Source organism: Ursus maritimus, unplaced genomic scaffold (genome assembly GCF_017311325.1).
Source record: "Ursus maritimus isolate PB19 unplaced genomic scaffold, ASM1731132v1 scaffold_5, whole genome shotgun sequence".
In the NCBI taxonomy this organism is placed as follows: domain Eukaryota; kingdom Metazoa; phylum Chordata; class Mammalia; order Carnivora; family Ursidae; genus Ursus; species Ursus maritimus.
This window is the reverse complement of record NW_024426663.1, coordinates 24,140,880-24,163,240: the sequence shown is the minus strand read 5'-3', so window position 1 is coordinate 24,163,240 and position 22,361 is coordinate 24,140,880. Positions and strand designations below refer to the sequence as shown.

The 22,361-nt window shown below is 35.0% G+C and overlaps 1 protein-coding gene across 1 annotated transcript in view; it reads right to left on the bottom strand.

Annotated features, from left to right (window-relative positions):
* The window catches only part of EDIL3 (EGF like repeats and discoidin domains 3), a 396,558-nt gene that overhangs the window by 249,842 nt on the left and 124,355 nt on the right, over window positions 1–22,361 (bottom strand). The gene's annotated exons all lie outside the window — the stretch shown is intronic.

Here is a 22,361-nt window from a genome sequence, read left to right as displayed (position 1 = left end):
AGAGGAAAAGAGGTGATGTGGGGACAGGGAAAGGGTGGGAGTGGATGGGGGTGGGGAGAAAGAGAGAGAGAAAAAGAGAAATTGAACATAAATATATTTCACATTTTCAAACAATGACTATAAGCTCCTGACTTGTACTTTTGTGACTACATTAGAAATCTGTCATTAGATAATTGGATAATGACAAATTAATGGGCATATACATTAAATTAACATTTACATACTTTTATACTCTAAAATACATATTGATTAGAAAAGACCATTCAGTTATCTGAATCTGGTCTTCCCTTCCTTTTTGCAAAGAAGATTGACTTTATTTGAGTGTAAATTACATAATTATTATGAATTATGTTGTTTAAAAATATAAATTGTATATGAGATAGAATATCCCATCATCACCATTTTGTGGGAATTTTCTATTAGCAAAGAGGAATCAAAAGGCATTGTTGATAGTAAAAATTTTATTCCATGAAGGAGACATTATAAATAAGATAGAGGTTACACGCAAACACTCTCAACTCACATGTACGACACACTTTAATATTCAGAAGTGGTGATTCTATGGTGAGGCCACAAGAACCTGCATTTTGAAGACTGACCCCAAGTGGTTTTGACACATGTGGTCTACAACCCACAAATGATAAACATGGATATCATAAAAGGAGAGGCCACAATATGAAAATACAACTTAGCCTAAAGAAATGGTTCAGAACCATGAATTTATATTAGAATGCCAAACTCTGGGCCCCACCTCCAACCAATTAAGTCAGAATCTCTTCCAATGGTACTAACTTCTAGCCAGGATTGAAACATTACTAGGTAATATCAATATAAGGTAACATGAACTATAACTCAAAGTGTGAACCATTCGGATTCCTGTTTTAAAAGGGAGGAATTAAAAAAATATTCCGGGGGGAGGGATCAGAGGGAAGAGAGAATATTAAACAGGCTCCACGCCCAGTGTGGGGCCCCATGCAGGGCTCAACCTCACAACCCTGAGATCATGACCTGAGCAGAAATCAAGAGTCGGACACTTAAGGGACTAAGCCACTGAGGTGCCCCAAGACATTACTAAATAACATCAATATGAGGTAACATGAACTATAACTCAAAGTGTGAATCAGTCTGATTCCTGTTTTAAAAGGGATGAATTTTTAAAAGAATCCAGACTCCAAGGGTAATAATATGCTATGTGTATGTAGGGGATTGAGCATGGTGGTTATAAGAGTGAAAAAAAGAATTTATCTGAAGTTGTTTCCAAAATTTTGCCTAGAATCTATCTCTTCACCTTTACACTAACAGACAGATTCTGTGAGGAGGTATTTCTGCTCTGGAAACAAATGCAGCTTACCCCGAATATCACCATTGAGTTATATGACACCAGCCGATATTACTTCATTTTATTCATGAAATTTTAAAATAAAAATTTACTCAGCTGAATTGCTTATAAAGGAGCTTTGTTTCCAGGTGATTCGTTAATCAAGGTATCACTGTGTAACCAGGGAGCAGTCTCTACTCTTTCCCATTAAGGTTACATCTGCACAGAGCATACCTCAGACAAGCTGACTTTGTGTCCTTACAGTATTTTCCTCTCACACTATTTGGCTTGTCTCCTTGGCACATGAAGGAATGAAGAGAGCAAACACAGTTGGCATGCATGGTGTGGAGAACATAAATATTTAAAAAGCTGTTTTCTGCTTTATCATGTCCAAAATATATCATAACATGTTCGAAGAGGAAAACTGTCAGTAGCTTCTAGGAATTCCCTTTTAGGAAAATACCATAAAGCCTTGTAGGTGCTGACTTAGATGGTCATTTTTAGTAGAAGTCTGGAGAGTCAAAATGGGAAAAACAAAACAAAACAAAACACCACTTTATATGTGTGAACTCAATATATAAATCTATGATGAGATGAAAATTACTCATATTTGATAGGTACAGAGGTTCAGAGTGACTGAGCAATTTGTCTAAGGTCAATTTGAATTTGAGCTCATGTTAATGTGACTTTCAAACCAAACTCTTCCCACTATGCTTTACTGTCTCCCAAAGTGTTGATTCAGTATTCACTAAAAGAGAAAGAGAAAAAGGGGAAAAGGGTCATGGAATGAGGACTGGCTAGATCTCTGATAATGTTACTTCGACTTAAGCATAACGGGAAACAAAACAAAACAAAACAAAACAAAACAAAACAAAACAAAACTGGATGTAGGGACCAGGAAACTTCTTCAGGTCCCTTACAATCCAGAGATAGGTGAGATCTGAGGTATGTAGTTAAACTATCCTAAGCATGTGATGCCTAAAGAAGTAAGATTAGAAATGCTAAGATTTTATCCCTCCATTATATATGGATAAGCAAGAAACTTTAGGCAAGAACTAGCCAGCACAGAAGCAAAGACAATTCCAAACTTATAGAAGTCTTAGCAATTAGAACGTCTTAAAACCAAAGCCTGTGGGGCAAGCAATGCACCAACCTACACTTAAGCCTGCAACACCTAAAACTATCTTCATAACAGATTGACAAATTAGAGTCGGCAGATACACAAGTCTGCACAGAATTCTGTTCCTGTGCAACGTCTCCATAATGGTGGTTCCTCGTAATACAAAGACATCATTAAGCAATACTCACGCTATTAAAATACACACACACACACACACACACACACACACACACACACACATACTCACAAGGGCACACACATAAGGGTTAGTATTACTATTAATTCACTGTTGCAGTTATCTCTGGCAAAGATGGCCTTGTAGGTGGCTACATCACCAAACAGAGTACCATGAGCTATTAATGGGTGGCAGCTAGTGGCCCAAAGGTACAAATAACCCTCAAAGTAGACATTAGTGGTCTATTTAGTGACATTTAAGTGAAATAATTACCACGGAAGATAATGCCATGCTACACAAATGATTTTTCATTTTTCCTATTTGCTTCTTAGAATTCATGAAATCAACAAATCAAAAAAATATGTCTTTGTCACATGCAAGTTCCTCTAATCCTAGAAATTAAAAACACATGTACCAGGGCCCCTGGGTGGCTCAGTCAGTTAAGGGTCTGACTCTTGATTTTGGCTCGGGTCATGATCACAGGGTGATGGGATGGAACCCCGCATAAGGCTCCACGATTAGTACAGAGTCTCACTGAGATTTTTTCTCCCTCTCCCTCTGACCCCCCCTCATGCTCTCCCCATCTCTCTCTCAAATAAATAAATAAATAAAATCTTAACAACAACAAAAACAAACAAAAGACATGCACCAAGTGAAACAAAAGTAAACAAATAACTCTGTATTGCTCTGCCTGTTCACAACGCAGAAAGATGTACTGAAATGATGGTGACAGTAGGAAAACAGACAGTAAAAACATATATCTGATAAAGACAACTTAGTTCTGTGGTTCTCTCATTGCTCATAACCACCACCCTGGGTGTTCATTAAAATGCCCCAGATGTACTAAATTTGAATTTGGGTGTTAGTTCAGTCTTCTGCATTTTAAAGAAGTGCAGCAGGTGACTGTTATAAACACTAAATGTTGAGAATGATGGCTATACGTATCAAAATTTGTTGCAATAGGAAAGAGCCATGGGTGCAGTTTTTGAAACTGCAGCAGTAAATTAGCAGGCTTATAGGAAACCCTTCACAATGTGTACTGGGGTTGCTTCACCAGCTCTCAAAGCTCTTTCTCTTGTATCATCTTCAGTTTATTTGGATACCTACATCAATACATTGGGGGAAGATGATTTCTCCTGTGGATTTAGAGGGGAAGTTTATTTATACCTCAGAACTAAATAAATCTTTTCCATTTTCCTGCCCACCATTATTCGTCTAGGTAAAGCATATGACCCATTTGGGGACAGTGATGTGTAAGATCAAGTTTTTGTGTGCTTGCGTGAGGCGAGGATCTTGGAAAGGAGGCTTCCTCGATCTTCTGAGAAAGTGTCTGGAAAAAACCCTCCTTTTCTTCCCTTTAGACACAGACAGGAAGTCTGTGTTACCAGAAGTAAGCTGGCAGACATTTTGCAACCATGATGGGAGCCAGCTTTAGAAGTAAGCCAATCCTGCTCAAAGGCAGGATGGAAAAACAGAAAGAAATTAGATTACTGATGATATGGTTCAGCCACTAAGTCATATCTTTACCCAAATCCGGACCTTCACTTCTGAGGAAAAATACTTCCACTTTTTTGTTTATCTAGTTTTAGCTGAGTTTTCTCTAATTTGCAACTACGTGACATTCTGCCACAACTATAACCAGTTTTGTTGTTGTTCCCATTTAAAATATATTAGAACACATAAGGAATTAATTATCTCTGAGGCAGGTGAGATGGAAAGTACATACGGCCTTGGGCGTTGCATTCAAAGGGCAGCTGCGCTTTCAGCACATAATTTTCCCACAGAGCTCAGGACCGCGTTTTGACACAATAAACCTACCCTGATTTTGAAGTTGGTTACTGTGTATTCAGGATGGTCTGACAGTGACATGTTCATGAACTGGGTTAGTAGGTGGCAGGAGGCGGCAACCTTTGGACTTCCTTTCTCCCTCCTTCCCTCCCTTTCTCTTTTGTTCCACAGTACCAACTGTCAAGTACAGTAACTACCCAAAACCTATGGGCTGTGTACTACACTGATACACATATGATATTAAAACCCACATATCTCTTCATTGGACAGGCTTTAGTTCTATACAGTATCAACAATTCTTATATCTCCTTTGTCTGTCTTATCCTTGGGTGTTTTAAGTGAACTTTTATAACCTGGAAATTCCATCCATTCAAAATAATTCTATACCCATTGTGGCTCACCATCAAATATGAATAGTTCATTATAAAAGATACAAAATGCATTTCTTAGCATATTATAATCTATTTTACATATGGTTGTTACCCAATTCATATCGACTTAAGGATTGTTTTGTTTGCTGTATTATAAATCTAGTTAGTTATGTACCAAATATGCTCTGCAAGTTTGAAATTATCTTGTAATTCATTATTTACATAAACAAACAAGAAATATATATTTTTAAACTCTGAAAATATTTCAGAAGTTTTGATTCAATGGCAATGATTAAAAAAATGATATTTATGTATGATTATAAATGCTTTCCCAGATGATAAATGCTATAAATGTGAGTGTGTGTGTGTGTGTGTGTTATTACTAAGGCAAAGAAGAGTAAATTATCATTTCAAATTTCAAATGAACTCAGTCATTTATAGGTTATAGAGTTGCTTCTGGAAGTATTCAGAGATGTATTTAGAAATAGGTTTTGGTTTATATGGTTTTTGTTTTATTATTTGTTTGTTCATTTGTTTTTTGGCCAATGGCCCAAAGAGGACATGCCTCAGGACTTAAAAGTTGCCATTACCAACTTCTTCCTTGTGAAAATATAAAAAGGAATATTATTCTCTCCCGGCCAGCCAAAGACTTCAGACAGCAAATGATTTGGTCAGTTATACGCTCTCAGAACTGCACAATGTTTGGGGCACAATGAGAAACAACAGATAATGTCTGCACTGAAAGTACTCAGAGAACTACAAAGTCTTCTCTAGTCTATCAGTCTTTCACATGCATTTTGATTCCTGTGCTAAATTTGGAGAATGGCATTTTTTGAGTAATTAATAATATGTAATATATATAATTATGTACACATGTAGTTAGTATGTAAGCATACATTTGTATGTTTATTAGTCTCCTCCATTGGACCTGGAGTTTCATGAGGTCAGGGCTATGACTTTTTTGATCACCATTATAACTATAGTTTTAGAATAGAGTCTACAATGTTGTAGGCCTCAATAAATATTTGTCAAAGAAAGAAAACAATATAGATAAATATTTAATACACTCCTCTGTGTTGCTCAATAAAACTCAGCTGTTTCATTAAGCTACATTACTAGATTTATCAAAGAGAAAAACTTATGTCTTCATCTATGTTTTAGTTCCACAGATGTGTATGTATATGAATATATACACACACATAATATATACACATTCATACACACACATAATTATATATATACTGACTTATATGGCTATATAGTCATATAAGTCAGATTTACTTTCTTGGGGCAGGAGAGAAAAGGAATAATGGTTAAAAGGCAATGGTTGCTCTAATGACCATTAGATCATCTCATGAAAAAATAAATCTGTGATTTTAAACTAATTGAAAAAGCATCAAACTAATGCTTATTAACTATATAGATTCATTAAAATAGAACCACAAAATGCACTTTCTATGTTTAGTAGTGATATAGCTCACATGGGTTTCACAATCTAGTTAAAACAGTGAATCATGTTAACAGCAATTAGCAGTGCATTTGTGATTTTCTTGTTTTAGAAATAGGTACAATGGGAAAATAATTTAAAAAATGAATGGAAGCTTTAGTTTCATTGTTTTGCCACTGAGGTAAAAAATACATAATTTATAAAACTAAACCAGAGTATTGGGAAATTGGGAAGTAATATGACTCATCTACCACCTAGTATCAAAGAGACACTGGGGACATAATTAGGATACATTTTCCTGCTTAAAGGAAGCACTAAAGATCTTTAAGCTAGGTGATTTGACATTACAAAGGCCTTGTAATTCGATATTTCATTTATCTATTCAACTGCCCTCAATCCATTATTTATTCCATGTGTTCTCCTTCCCTATCCAAATTCATCCCACCCTTGCAGACTCAATTCAAGTTTCACCACCCTCAATACATTAGCATTTATTTTAGTCTCCAGATTTGTGTAGTTGTCCCATTTGATCCCCATTGACTTTTAAACTATAACCTAAAGCCAGTTTTAAAGAAAATAGCAATATTTTCCGGTCTTGTTCCCAAGCGGGACATTATCTACTATCCTTTATTTAGGGCAACAGTTACATTTTAATTTTGTACAGTGCACATAACTGGTATGCAGTGAATATTTTTGGAAAGCTGTCCAATTTTAGAGATGAGAAAATGAAGTCCAGTTAAGTGAATTTAATGTCTGTTTGTACAGTATTGTGAGCTATGTTAAGTAAGGATTCGTAATTAAACCTAAGATATCCTAAGAAAATTCATGAACAAATGGAAAGAAGAAACTTGAAAAGGATCAAGCTGATCAGCAGTTAATATGTATATGATTGCTCAGACTGCACCAATTTTAAGTAAAATTAATTCATAATCTTTTTGAAAATTTAATATGGGAGAGAGGAAATAGTTCTGCAAAGAGAATGCTGTGTTCTGTGATGAGGGAGGCCGTGCAGCAGGGGTTACCTGCACATCACATGTGACATTCAGATGGTCACAGCACCCATATTATTTTGTTTCACAGCAACTGACACAAGGAAACTGATACCATCAGGTTCATGTTCCATGGATTTCTGCTTGCTTTATGTGTGAAAAACTGCTCACTTCAACTTCAAGCCATCTCCATAAGTCTGGACAAATGCACTGATCTAAAAAGCAAATCTGTTGGGGCGCCTGGGTGGCACAGCGGTTAAGCGTCTGCCTTCAGCTCAGGGCGTGATCCCGGCGTTCTGGGATCGAGCCCCACATCAGGCTCCTCTGCTATGAGCCTGCTTCTTCCTCTCCCACTCCCCCTGCTTGTGTTCCCTCTCTCGCTGTCTCTCTCTCTCTCTGTCAAATAAATAAATAAAATCTTTAAAAATAAATAAATAAAAAAATTAAAAAAAAAATAAAAAGCAAATCTGTTAAAACCAAAAGAACAAAAAACTAAAAGGTAATGGAGAGACCAGCAATAGTGACCCAAATCTCAGTGGCAGCATCCACTTAAGGAAACCACAAAATCACTGCACATAAAATGTTAATGTCAGAAGAGATTTTGTGATTAAGGGGTTAGCCAAAAACAAAACAAAACAAACAAACAAAAAAAACCTGTCAAAATGGGTTAAGGTTTGCATTAGGAGTGTATGTATGAAATCATCTAAATTACCAAATAAAAACTCACCATAAACTGAATTTTGAAGTAAAATTCATATACATATGAATACATATACATATAGCATATAAATAGTAATTAAATATTTATTTATAATATAAATAAAAGGACTATACAACACATGCTGTTCTATAACTTGCTTTTTTCACTGATATTTGCACATATATTTTTCTATGTCAATATACTCAGTGAATATGGGCAGTATTTAATAATGTTTTGTTTTATGGATATACTGTGATTTATTTAACTCTCTATTGAATGATATTTGGATGGAATCAGGGGTTTCTCTCTTACAAATAATATTGCAGTGAATAATCAGACTCCATTTGAATAGTGATAGAAACATGAAACAAAAATAAATGACCAGATTTCATTAAATAAATAAGCTCATAATACTATGCTCAATATAAAATGTTCACTTTTTGTAAATAAGGCTTTTAAATGATCCTCTTTTATGTCATCGGTCTATCTACAGGTATATGCTTTTTAAATATATTGGACAATATGATATTTGTGCCTTCTTCCTGTGAAAGCTACTCCCACAATAGAGCTACCATTCATGGTGACCAAGTAGAACTTTCAGTGTCCTGTGTCCACGTAGTATAGGACACAGAGACAAATGAAATGGCTGAGCTCTGTGCTTGGGCAGATGCAGCTTAGGGTTGGCCACTGAGTATAATATTCTTATATTAAATAATATAAAACTTCAATATTTTAAGAAAAATAAATGGTGGCCATTTGAAGACAGAAAATTGCTTTATTACAAAATCTTGGCATATAATGTGCATGTATCTGTGTGTGTGTGTGCGTGCAAGCAAACATTTAACATGTTAAAGTTATTTCAAAGATGGCGTTTTACCACTTTTGAAATTTGTGAAGCCTTTTAATAAAATATCATTCCTTTTCCACTGCTTATATTACAAAGAGGAATTCAGAAATTTTATGATGGCTTTGAAATGATGAGTTCCCAAAATACAGTTCTACAGACTTGGCTTAATTAAAATACCTTTTGAAACTCAAAAGATGAAGGGGAAAAAAATAGTGGACAGGCCTAATTTGAAGAGAGCTCAGATATCTCTGGTGGATCTATGTTTCTCTTTGGTCTAGGGGAATTATTTTTTTCATGCAGTTTGAACTCATCCCAAGGACACTAACTTTAAGAGAGAAAGCACGGCTTCTATTTGCCTATGTAGAACTCAACTAATCTAATGTGTCACTGACTTATTCAGCAGTCAGTTAATGACTGCTAAAGAGGATTGTTTTTTCTCCTGCCTATTAAAATAGAAGGTAAAATTAAATGCTTTCTTTTCAGAATCATTAGGATCTTCTTTAAAGGAAAATAGCATATCCACATTCAGGCGTTGATCAAATGACATTGACAATGTGATTTCAATATCTGCAACACTGGTCTCCCTAGGCCAAATTTTTCCTTAAGTGAAATGTCTTTAAAGAACTCAACTGATAAAAAACTAGACAGGTCTAACTTTAAGACAACGAAATCAAATAAAGGTATAGGGCTATTCAAGGAGGGCCCAAGTCCCATTCTCCTTGTCTTTCTGGTTATTTTCAAGCTGTGACTGCATATTATTAGCTTCTACTCTTCCAAACTGTCAAAACAAAACAAAATAATAAAAAAACCAAAAGAACAATCAAGGAAATAGGCTGTTCAGAAAACAGGATGTAAGCAACTTTGAGAAACAAAATATTAAATCCAAACCAGACTTAAAGGTCACTTAGTCCAACCTGCCAAGTAAAAATCTAAATATTCCTTCAAAACTTCTAGTGGTAGGGAACTTATAATCTCATAAAGAAACATGTCACATTGCTCTCCTAGGGTTAGCGTCTGGAAAACAATGGAATAATAGGGCTCTTTTTTGACATAACAGCCATTCAAATATCTGAAAACAGCTATCATATCCCCCATAATTCTCTTAACTGAGATAAACATCTTCACTTAATTTCATATATCATGGTATACACACTGGTCATCATTTTTTTTTAACCTCCTCCTGATAAATTCAAATTTGTCAAGGCCTTTTGAAATACAGCAACAAGAATTTGATCTCCAGATGAGATCTAACTAGGACAAAATACAACGTCCTTATTACCTGCCTTCTTTAGGCTGCTATATTACAACTAATAATCCAACATTGTATTAACTATTAAAAGAGTGAAGAATTAATTTCCTTTCCCTCCTTCTTCCAGTCCACCTTACAGTAATTCCCAGAGAGCTAGAGATCACTATCTTATCTTCTTCCTGTCTAAGAGCAAGACTGGGCAGGAAAAAGGGGCTAGGGAGGTAGACATGGGACAAAGGAGGTCATGATTGGGTTGGGGCAAGGGAGAATATGACTGACTTACCAGCAATGTTAACAGTATTTTAGCAAAAGGAAAAAATTACAAAATTTTGAACTAAGCAAAGCCTTAAACGTATTCTTTGAATCTTTTACTTTCTCTCTAGCAAAGAATCTAGTTTGTGTATATTTCATATATAGTGGATTAAGTCCACAGAGAAGAAAAGCAAACACTTGTCTTTACTGAAACAGTTTCCTTTGTGTCCAGGACTAGGTAACCATCCAGGTGAATATAAATATTTGGTGGCTTCTCACGGGATTTTCCGCATGTCGACTGACATTTATAGTCACAGAAGAGTATTCTAGAAACTGTCGTTAGACCTTTATACTGTTTCCTCCAGCAAATAATTTCTGGTTAGAAATTCTAGGTTAGAAATTAGCACTAATTTCAGTAAATAAGCCACATTCAGCCTTTCCCAATCAACTATCTATTAGACCAAGTCTTACTGAAAACAATTACAATAATTAATGAAATGAAAAAAAGACCTTAGAGGCAGAATAAAAACGTAATAGAAAAAAATAGTACAATTTAATCCTCCAAAGAAAAGCCTGAGGTAGTACTTAAAAATTACCTCAAATACTGTTCAGTAAAGTGTTCTGTGTTGTTTTTTAAATAATGTTTGTATGTTTCAATAATGTATTATGAAAAGAGGTCAGAGAATCATGATCCTGGGATAATTTTGTTCCTAACATTGAAAACTACATTATAAGAATAGTCTGAGAAGATAGAGGTCCTATGCAATATAGGTCCAAATCACCTTGCTGGTCTGACTCCTAATCATCCCTAAAAATACCAACTAATCCGGGCAACTACTAAGACTAATTCTTCCAGAAGGTTCCCAAGTTTCTCAGCTTTATGTTTATCATCCTGCATTTTGCGTAAAATGTTCCCCTCTAATAACTTTGCTGGTCAACTACACTTCCATCCCAGCCAATTTTAAAAGCTATCTTAGCTGTCAAATCTGATCTCTGGGACTCAAAGCAACCTTTCCTCTTGTTGCTACCTATTGCACTTTGTTCTCTTTTTATGGTGATTATTTACCACGTTGTGTAATGGCTACTGATGTGTGTGTTTTATAAATCTTTCCCAAATTGAAGTTATCTCTAGGGCAGGCTTTTTATTTTGGGGTCACAGACAAAGGGGAGATTAGCCTCTGGGGGTTAGGAATAGCTTTTAAAAGTGCTCAATAATATTGGTTAAATGGAAGATCCTAGTGGTCTTTTGTACTCTGTGATCCTATCTTCATGCAAAGCCACAAAGAGCTTATTGTTGATCTAAAACGTCTAAGAACCTAATATTAATATGGTATCATAAATTTCAACTTGGTATTTATTATACCTTTACAGATTCTCATTTTGTACTCTTATAAAGAAAAATCAATTCATAAGTTATTTGCTGTAAGCATAAGGAAAGTTATGCTCCTAAAAGGCCGATTCCTAATTATGCAAGCATTACTTACATTACTCATAATTTTCAAATAATAAAACATAGGGTTCTCTTTTTCCCATACCAAGGAAGGTGATTTGTCAAATTATACATTGAAGGAAAGAAATTTTTGAAAAATTAAAAGCTGACAGCTAAATTGCCCCCAGTTTGCATATTCAAGCACAAGCAGAAAAAATCCTGACATAAAAATAATAGATCAGGATTTATTGGACGTCTCAATAATGTTATTAATGACTAAAGTGATGAAGGATTATTCAGGAACTTAGAAGTCTGATTTCTGCATGTAGTTCCTGAATTGTCTAAAAGTTTTAACTATTTATATTTACTTATTTTATAATTCCTATGTAGCTCTTATTATAAGCTAAGCACTGTTCTAAGAATCTTACACATATTAACTCATTTAATTTGAACAAAACCCCTTCAAAGTTAGTACGATTACTACCCTGATTTTACAGACAAGAAACTACGGCATCGAGGGGTTAAGCAACTTGCCCAAAGTAACAGAGACAGTAAACAGAAGAGCCAGGATTGAATTCAGTCTGTTGAATTCTTAACCACAATACCATGATGCAATCCATTAAAGAATGTGTTCCTACATAGTTCCAAGAAAGCATGCTCAGCATGTGACAAACACTGTAATTAAAGTATTACTATACGTATTATCATATCTCCAGGTTCTTTTATTGTTTCAAAGCACCCATCCCCATATGTGTAACAGGCACAGTTTAATTTGAACACAAACACTGGACCATGGAGAATGCATTGGACAAAACCTCAGGTCTAACACCTGTTCTGCCTGCCTTTGGACAGAAATCTATGACCTTGGTCTAGTCGTTACATTTGTCACAGAATCACTTTCCTATTTAATACTGAGATTGGTATTAGTCAACTGTTTATTTCAAGGTTATTACAAGAAAAACATGTATATTAGCATTTTAATGAATAGAGTACTCTAAAAATACAAGACACTACTAAAGGGAAAAGGGTAAGGGAAAAAATGTCCTTGGCATTATGGTGATTCATAAACTGCATATAAAGACTATCTGCCCACCCCCTTCAGTGTTCATTACATGATGGCCTGATAGCCAGCATGCCTGGTTGTGAGGGGAGCCTTACCACAGAAGTGTGGGGTCAGAACATCATTGTGAAGAATAATATAGCTCGACCTCCGTCACTGAATAATTAATAGAAGTTGACCTTAAAGGTCAAAGCATGTTCTAGGATGCACCCTGATTTATCCATTGCCTGGGGGAGCCAAAGCCAGTGATTGAAAGAGAGATGAACTGACAGAAACTATATCTGTCTTGTTGAAAATGTTTGGCAGCTACTATGTCAATGAGTAACAGTAACAAGTTCTGCACCCAGTTGCTCTCTATGATCTGGAAGAAGCACTTGGGTTCTGATTTCTCAATTAAAATCTTACCGGATGAAGACATGGTGGAGATTTAGCAACATGCCATGAAAGGAAGGTGCTGATTCTCATTTGAAATTTGCTATATTTTTCAAGGGTTAGTACTTAAGAAAACACCCTAAGACTGGCTCCGTCTTTTGCTGAGGAAACAAAATTGTATCCTTACTTTATTTTCCAAGCCTTGATTAAAACAAAATAAAGAGAACAATAAATATTGATTGCTGTGCATTTTAAATCATAGTTTTATACTTTCAAAGGGAAAAATGTAATATATTCCAAAGAAGATTCTGCCCAAACTCTCACTCATTATATGACTCATTTAAAAATTATGTGTTGTCACTGCTTTAAATAACATGGATTACAGAATCTGCCTCCACATAAATACTCTGATTTAGATGAACTATTGAAGAGTACAAAGTTACCTTGAGGTGTCACCCAATTTTCCTACGGCTTTAGGCACTGTGGCCAAATAAACCTTCACACAATGATATCCACTTGAAGCTCCTTGAGAAAAGATTTTATGCTTTCTATTTCAATAGTAACCACTATGCTTTACTTTACTAATCCCTCATCACAAAGAGCATGATTTCAGCACATAGTAGGTACCAATAAGATTTGGGGATTAATTAATTTACCTAACTTATGAATATTACATACTACAGGATTTCTAATAGTTCTAAGAAATAAATTTCAACCTATCAAGACATTTCTCTGCAATGAATTCTTAATGCTTCTCTCAACTCCTTCTCTTCATTCTATCTTCAAGGAATGGTAAGAGGACAGATGAGAGCAAATGCTCTATGATTTAGCCAATCAGCTTTCAGTTTCCATTAGAGTACTATTAATCATTTTCCCACTCCCTACCTTTATCTAACCTTCATAGGTTCTCTTTATCCAGTTATCTTAAATTAGCTCCATACTCTACATGCTCGAGAGCCATTATTAGGACTTTTCTGCCTATTCTCTCTTATTGGTTTGAATTCTAGAGAATAGTCCTTTCCTCATAGCTTTTATCAACCAAACCAGACCTTAAGATGTGTTTATAGTTTGTCCTTTTTTAAATAATCTGTGGCCTTAAGTAATAATTAAGTGGAAAATAAAAGGGAATGTGGTTTTTACATATTATTTTAAAACTATAGGGATATGAGGGTGGCTCAGTCAGTTGAGTGTTGCCTTGGGCCCAGGTCATGATCCCGGTGTTCTGGGATAGAGCCCCGTATTGGGCTCCCTGCTCAGCAGGGAGTCAGCTTCTCCTTTTCCCTCTGTCCCTCCCCCCTGCTCTGTCTTTGTCAAATAAATAAATAAAATCTTAAAAAAAAATAAAACTATATTTGATGAGATAACAATCTCTTTGTTCAAGTGTGTTTTTCTCCTCTAAAATTTTATATATGTAAATATATCTTATATCTTCTCCTCTACAAACTGAATGACTGCAAATCCACATTACTATGATTAAGTAGATCTAAGCCCATTAAACTTTCTTTTCATTATAAATCCATCATGATAAACTGCTTAGACTTTTCTATACAATCTTACACAAGTAAATTCTCAAATAACTCTTAACCCAACGATTAACTTTAAAAATTTAGTCTAAGGAAGTGCCTGGGTGGCTCAGTCAGTTAAATGCTGACTCTTGATTTCAAATGAGGTCATGGTCTCGGGGGTCATGAGCTCGCCCTATGTCAGCCTCTGTGCTCAGCGGGTAGTCTGCTTGAGATTCTTCCCTCTGCCCAACCCACCTCCCCGGTGCTCTCTTTCCCTCACTCTTTCAAATAAATAAATCTTTAAAAAAGTAAAAAAATGTTATTTCTAATGTTATTCTTAACCATAAATCAAATGCAATGAACTCAATTAAAAAGAAACGAACAATAGGTATAACTGTTAGAATCAAGAAAGAGATTCGTGTTGAAAATTAAGAAGAGAAAACCAAATAACTATATGAAAGGTCTTAAAGATTGTTGGGCATGTTTTAACTATTTTATGTCATCTATTAGTCCTCTTTTCCATGAAAGTGCTCAAGCTGGCAGAGAACATTTTTCGAGGTTAATGCTAAATTTGCCACTTAGCCTATCACTTTAGAACAGCAATTTTCAGTTTCATAAATGTGCAGAATTGTACATTTTGGCAGTGCCACAACAGACTTCATACCATTCCATTTGGAATTTGATTAAACGAACAACTTAATGTCACTTTCCACTTTTACTTTTCTATTTTTTTAATATATTTCCTCAAATGAACAGAAAATAATCAAGTTTTCCCTTTTTTAAGAGAGCTTTTACTTTTTCCTCCCGAATAAAGAAACAGACTACCCTCATAGCCAGTAACATAAATAAATATCTACAAACATATCTACATGTTCATCAACTTGGTGTATTGCCAATAAAAACTTAATTTTTTTTTAAATTTAAAAAGTAAAAGGAAAGCAACTATCTAACAATCTATAGTAGACTGTAAAACCATCCACAAATTCTTTCCCCTCTTGCATCTTCACCTTTTCAATATGAAGCGGCAGGTCCTCCTACCAAAACATTGTTAACTAAAGTGACACAAGCTGAGATTTAAAAAGTGCTTACAATTTGAGCTTGATCTTTCTTACTGCTCTTGGGACCTCCGCACCACCACATAAGGAAGCCTGATCTAGCAAAGCAAGCTATCTCAGCTGAGCCATGGTCTACTACCCAGCACCAGTCAATCACAACACCTAAGTTATTATCAGAATTGAGAGAAAAATGGTTGTTTAAACCCATTAATTTTGTAATGATTTCTTAAGCAGAAAAAACATAATGATACACATCCACTATCATTTCATTCACAAAAGTATTTATCCCCAAGCAATAAAAAGGTTATACTCTCAGAAAGAAAAAAGACAATGGTTAAAATTGTATACATCAATATTTCTTTTAATGTGTTACATTTTCTTTTCTTACAAATAAAAACTTTACTACAAATTGGCTCTTATCTTTCTTCTGGGCAAGAGAGGATTTCTGTGCTTGATATTTTCTAAGGTTCTTTGATATTTTGGGTTCTTTTGGGGGGGGAGGAGTTAATATATGAGTGTTAGGGCTTGGAATAGCAAGCTAACAAATTCTAATCATTAGAATTAACAATAAAGTAGAAACATTTTATTTATTTATTTTTAAAAGTTTATTTATTTATTTTGAGAGAGAGTGTGTGGGATGAGGGGGAGAGGGAGAGGGAGAGAGAGAGAACCTAAAGCAGGCTCTCCACTGAGCATGGAGCCCAATGTGGTGCTCCATCCCAGGACCGCAAGGTCATGACTTGAGCCGAAATCAAGAGCTTACCTACTGAGCCACCCAGGTTCTTCTAAAGTAGAAACATTTTAATATTAAGAAGCTAATTGTTTATAAGGTATGCTATAGAAATATTTACATATGTAAAACAAAATTGATTTTTTATAATATATACAAAATAAATGGCAAAAAATTTACCCTTAAATCCTTAACTCTGCCATCTTAACTGTACAGTTCTATTCATTTATATGAACACACATTTAATTCTTCTTATTATCAGTGAAGTTAAATAAATATAACTCTGAAAATGAATCCCCCGAGTCCAGTTGACTGGGAAATTTCTTAGCAATCATCCATGGCTAGCAGTTTTTGAGAAACTATTTTAGTCTATGCAGAATAGCTCTCATTATGATAATTTCTAGAAATATGGATTCAATCATGAGATATCCTTCCTTAGTCCAAGAAGTAATCTTAAGGGGGAAAAAATGACAACTACTCGTAATTTTTTCTAATATATAAATAATTTAACTGAAATTTATCAAATCTCTCATTTTGCAACCAAAGTTTAGAAATCTAAAAATAGCCTTGCTTTACCCAACAGATCTACTTAAATCTTGTTAACATTCTGATATTTCATGATCACTAACAAGAAGTCTTTCAGATAGTGTCAGCCTTCATTACACTACTTGATATTCTGACAGTGATCACCTTCTACAAGGTAAACATGAATACAGCTATTCATGGGACAAGATGTACAGTGCAAATTGTTGTCGTTTTAAATTATGAGACTTTATGTTCCTGGGGTAAATGTAACCAATTTCTTATAATGAAATGGAAGCAGGAGGACAGATTAGCAGTGATGAGCTCTGAGGGCTACAAATTTAAAAGAACCTGAATTCATGTTAGAAAAGGAATACCAATTACCACAAGAAATAAGTTTGGATGGAATATGATAGAAGAGGACAGGAGAAGACAGAACGGGACCTTCACGTTTATTAATTTTTCTAAATGAAAAAACCTGGTCAGAAGCCAGTGCCACTACAGAGAGGATAGAGGAAGAATTACAAATGACATAATATGCTGCTTCTGTTATCCTCAACTGAACTACTCTCATCACATAGGTACCTTGAATTTTTTTCTAAAAGTGACGATGGATTTTAAATTGCTACCAAATTCCAATGTTTATGTCCTTTGGTTTCAGACTGATAGTTTTAATAGGTTAAATGTATCCTAAATATTATTGAAATATCAATATGAGTCAGCAAACATAGTTTATTCTTAGTAAAACACAGGCTTAGGCTTTATGTCATATTTCTTAATCATAATGACATTAGAATTCTATCTTGAAGGAAAAACCTCCCTTGGTCCAAACTCCCCTTTCAATTAACATGCTCTCTCCCCATCCTTATGCAATGAATTTGCCTCAGTTCCACTCTTTGTTCAAACATCAATTTCTCAGTCTTTCTTAATAATCTTTCCTAAAAATGTACCTCCTTTTATCCTCCCTCACAGTTGTCTTTATTTTTCTTTTTGGAACTTACCTTGATAAGTATGATGGTTTACTCTCTAATTCCCCATTTGACTAGAAGAGCTATAACGCCAAAGCCTATTTTTCAGTACTTATATCTTTAGTGCCAAGAACAGTATCTGGCATATAGCATATATGCAATAAATATCTGATGGATGAATGAATAAACAAATGAATAAACTGATAATGTTATAGCCATTTTTTAAATTAAAGACTTGATTTTGGGGTGCAGTTTTAAGTTCACAGCAAAATAGAGAAAGGTACAGTGTTCTCCCATATAGCCCCTAAACCCCACATATGCATAACCTTACCATTATTAACATTCCTCACCAAAGTGGTGCATTTATTTTTTTTCTCATTGTTTTAATTAACTAATTAATTATTTTATTATGTTATGTTAGTCACTATACAGTACATCATTAGATTTTGATGTAGGGTTCCGTGATTCATTGTTTGTGTATAACACCAAGTGCTCCATGCAATACGTGCCCTCCTTAGTACCCATCACCAGGCTAACCAATCCCCCTCCCCCCGCAAAACCCTCAGTTTGTTTCCTGAAGTCCACAGTCTCTCATGGTTCATCTCCCACTCTGACTCCCCCCCCCCACTTCACTTTTCCCTTCCTTCTCCTAATGTCCTTCATGCTATTCCTTATGTTCCACATGTAAGTGAAACCATATGATAATTGTCTTTCTCTGTTTGACTTATTTCATTTAGTATAAGCCCCTCCAATTCCATTCATGTTGATGCAAATGGTGGGTATTCATCCTTCCTGAAGGCAGAATAATATTCCGTTGTGTATATAGACCACTTCTTTATGCATTCATCTGTTGAAGGGCATCTTGGCTCCTTCCACAGTTTGGCTATTGTGGACATTGCTGCTATGAACATTGGGGTGCATGTGCCTCTTCTTTCCACTACATCTCTATTTTTGGGGTAAATACCCAGTAGTGCAATTGCTGGGTCATAGGGTAGCTCTATTTTTAACATCTTGAGGAATCTCCATACTGTTTTCCAGAGTGGCTGTACCAGCTTGCATTCCCACCAACAGTGTAAGAGGGCTCCTCTTTTTCCACATCCTCACCAATATTTGTTGTTTACGGTCTTGTGAATTTTTGCCACTCTAACTGGCATAAGGTGGTATCTCATTGTAATTTTGATTTGTATTTCCGGAGTGGAGCATTTGTTACATTTGATGAACCTATATTTACACATCATAATTATCCAAAGCCCATAGATTGCAGCAGGGTTCACTCTTGGTATTGTACATTGTATGGATTTGGGCAAATGTATAATGATATGTTTCCAACATTACAATATCATACAGAGTATTTTCACTGCCCTAAAATCCTCTGTGCTCTGCCTACTGTGTTTTTCATCTTAAATTTCACTTGTTTATTACTAGTTTATAGAAAAAAGATTGATTTTTTATATTAATCTTGCATTCTACAATCTTGCTATAATTGCTTATTAGCTCCCAAATTTTTTTGGTTGATTCTTTAGGATTTCTTTCTACATAGATGATCATGTCATCCATGAAAGTATAGTTTTATTTTTCCTTCCCAATATGTATACCTTCATTTTTTCCCCCTTGTCTTACTGCATTGGCTAGTAATTCCAGTACAATGTTAAAAATAGTGATTTTGTTTCTGATCTAACTGTAAAAGTTTCAAATTTCTTACCATTAAATATGATTTTAGCTGTAGGATTTCTTTTTAAATGTTTTATTTAAATTCAATTTAGTTAACATATACTGTATCATTAGTTTCACGGGTAGAATTTAGTGAATCATCAGTTGCATGTAACACCCACTGGTCATTACATCAAGTACCCATCACCCAGTTACCCCATCCCCTCACCCACCACCCCTCCAGCAACCATCAGTTTGTTTCCTATAGTTAAGAGTCTCTTATGGTTTGCACCTCCCTCTCTGTTTTTATCTTATTTTTTTTGAAGTTTTTTTATTATATTATGTTAGTCACCATATAGCTGCATTCTTCCATGGTGTGTGTGTGTGTGTGTGTGTGTGTGTATATAATTTTTTTTCCTTCCCTTCCCCTATATTCATCTGTTTTGTTTCTTAAATTCCACATGAGTGAAATCATATGGTATTTGTCTTTCTCTGACTGACTTATTTTACCTAGCATAATATCCTCTAGTTTCATCCACATTATTGCAAATGGCAAGATGTCATTCTTTTAGATAGGCTGAGTAATATTCCATTGTGTATGTATGTATGTATGCATGTATATATCTGGGCCCTTTCCATAGTTTGGCTATTGTGGACACTGCTGGCTGCTATAATGCACTGGAGTGCACGTGCCCCTTTGAATCACTATTTATAATATCTATCTATCTATCTATCTATCTATCTATCTATATTATATATATAATAGATATTTTTTTATCAAGTTGAGGAAGTTTCTCTGTGTTTCTAGCCACTTTTTAAAAATCTTATATCTAGTTCTTCCATGTGCCACAATCTAGCTCTTTTTCCACAACTCCAGCAAAACTGATGTTTGCAATATCATCTATCAGTCACACGTAATCAAGGTAAATGTTTATCTTGGTCAACTTCCCTATCGTATTTGATACTGCTGATCACACATGCCTTGAAACATGATTTACCCCTACCTTTTCGGCTGCAATAGGTTTCTCTTCAACTTTTGACGACTCCTTCTCAGACTCCTTTATAAATTTAACTTTCTCTACCTATTGCTTAATTATTGATGAACTTCTTAGCAGTTTCCATTCTTAGGTCTTCTTTTCAAAATTTATTCTGCTTGTGGGCTGATTTATACACTCCCTAAATTTATGCAATTTATGCAATAACTGTCTGTGTTATTATAACTTACAAATCTATGCCTGACTTCTTAACTAATATCTAGCAAATTCCTCCAATTCAATATGTGAAATACTCAATTCATTTTCTGCCCCTCAATACATGTATCTTCAATTTATACTACCTCAGTAAATGGCTTAGGCCAAAAACTAGGGATGCTTCTTCTTATTCCTGCCTTTCTCCACACTCCTTTTACTGAATAACCCTGTAAGTCACCAATAATTATCTACTGTATCCTTTAAATACTTACTGGCTTTCTCTTTTCCGTTCCCTTTGTTGCCCAAGATAAACTATCATGTCTGACCTGGTCTCCTGCAGTAGACTTCAAATTGTTCCCCTGCCTAACTGTGTTCTATTTTTTTTTTCCATATTGTCATATGACAATGATCTTCTAAAAGTCCAAACCCTCTGCATGTCTCTTAGTATAAAGTCCAAATTCCTTAAAACATCATGAAGAATCTGCCACCACTGCCTTCTCCAGATGCATCAGGCCACTATGTGTCTTCCTTTTAAACTCTAGCCACATTGAATTTCTTGCAGCTCATGGAATTATGACTTTTCTTATCTCTAATCTAAATATTATTTCCTCTGTCTGAATACTTTTATCTTTCAGCTTGCTGGATTGGGATTAATTTTTATAATCATGTGAAGATGTTATTTTTTCAGGTAGGCATGTACTCCCTAACATCTAGCTTAAGATGAGACACCTGCTTTATATTCTTATGACTCCATAGGCTTTCACTATCACAACACCCATCATATTCATCTATTTATTTATTTACCTGCTTTCCTAGCTAAACAGTAATTTCTGTAAATTTGTGTACCATTGCATTCCACCACATATGTAACCATTACTTAGCAAGTACTCAAGAGATATATAAGAATATAAGAAAACTAAGATTTTTTTAAGTTAATCACTTATTTTGTTTTCTTTGATTGCAATATACTATGTATTTGAGTTGTAAAAATTCATAATTTCTATTATTTTACTAGGTTAATTTGACAGCACACAGAGAAGAATTATGTCATGGAACATAGATAATTTAATAATTTCTAAAATTTTCATATACAAATTCTAAACTATTCACTGGTAATAGAAATCTCCATATGAAATAAACATGTCAACATTTGGCTCCAAATTACACAGTGCCATCTTGGAATGTGAGCAGGTAATTAGGAAGAAATTTGGGGCTTAACCACATGGTGGTCTATCTACAAGCCCCTGGAGAAAGAAGACAGCATCCAGTGCACAACTGCGCAAACATTGGATAGTCTGGCCGATGTCTTCAAATCTGAGGATGTGAAGTAGGTTCTTTTCCCCTTTCCTTTAATCAGGGAAATATTTTCCTACTGCTTTTTGTGGCTTTCAGAAGTGAGTTATAATAACGCTAAGAGGCTGAGAGCACTGAAGTGTGGAGGTATGTCTGAACAGGGAGATGTGTGTGGGAGAGACAGATGAAGAAAAAGAGAGACAGAGGTAAGAGATGGATATTAGAGTGTAGAGACAGATCAAGAATTAAATCTAAGAGAAACAATGTTGTCCTGTGAATGAAGTTCATGAATCTGAGCAAATCAATTTCTCCAAGGTTCCACACGTAATAT